The following is a 914-nucleotide window of genomic DNA, read 5'->3' as shown; positions in this document are numbered from 1 at the left end:
CCTTTGGAAGGAAAGCTATGACCAACCTAGACAGCATATTAAAAAGCAGAGACATCACTTTGCCAACAAAGGTCTGTATAGTCAAAGCTGTGGTTTTTCCAGTTGTCATACATAGATGTGAAAGTTGGACCACAAAGAAGGCTGAGCACTGAAGAACTGATGCTTTCGAATTGTGGTGCTGGAGAAGACTCTTGAAAGTCCCTTGGACTGCAAGATCAAGGGACTTGATCCTAAAGGAAAAAAGTCAGGGAAAAGTGAAGGAAAAAGTAAATAGTCAATCCTAAAGGAAAAGTAGTCAAGGAAAAGTAAAGGAAAAAGTAAAGGAAACAGTCAATCCTAAAGGAAACCAACCCTGAATACTCATTGGATGGACTGATGCTAAAGCTGAAGTTCCAATACTTTGGCCACCTGATGCAAAGAGCCGACTCTTTGGAAAAGACCCTGATGCTGGGAAAGATTGAGGACTGGAGAAGAGAGTGGCAGATGGTGAGATGGTTGGATAGCATTACTGACTCAGTGGACATGAATTTGAGCAAATTCTGGGAGACAGTGAAGGACAGGGAAGCCTAGTGTGCTGCAGTCCATGGGGTCACAGTGTCAGACACAACTTAACAACTGAACCACCACCTGTGGACAAACTGGAGCCCTAAACAGAGCTGGCTTTTCTCTCAAGAGGATTTCCCTTCTGCCAGGAGTGCCACCACCCTGGATCCTCCTACCTTTTCTCCCACCCAGAGCCCCAAACTCAGTCAAGTTGTCCCCCTTCCCACTTCTCATCACAGCACGTGTAGTTCGCGGCAGCTCACTGGGAGCTTCAGAGACCACCTCTGCCTTGGGAACCAGCCTGAGGACTGAATTGCTACTTGGTTCTCCCTACCTTGCAAACTTTAGGTTCTGAATCAAGTCCATTAACC

The 914-nt window shown here is 46.3% G+C and overlaps 1 protein-coding gene across 1 annotated transcript in view; it reads right to left on the bottom strand.

Annotated features, from left to right (window-relative positions):
- Nucleotides 1–914, bottom strand: part of LOC104982782 (tafazzin-like) — a gene marked incomplete at its 5' end in the record, with an annotated part of 6,325 nt that overhangs the window by 285 nt on the left and 5,126 nt on the right. The window lies entirely within an intron of this gene.

This window comes from Bison bison, unplaced genomic scaffold (assembly GCF_000754665.1).
Source record: "Bison bison bison isolate TAMUID 2011002044 unplaced genomic scaffold, Bison_UMD1.0 scf7180017860486, whole genome shotgun sequence".
Lineage (NCBI taxonomy): Eukaryota > Metazoa > Chordata > Mammalia > Artiodactyla > Bovidae > Bison > Bison bison.
This window is presented reverse-complemented; position numbering and strand designations above follow the sequence as displayed.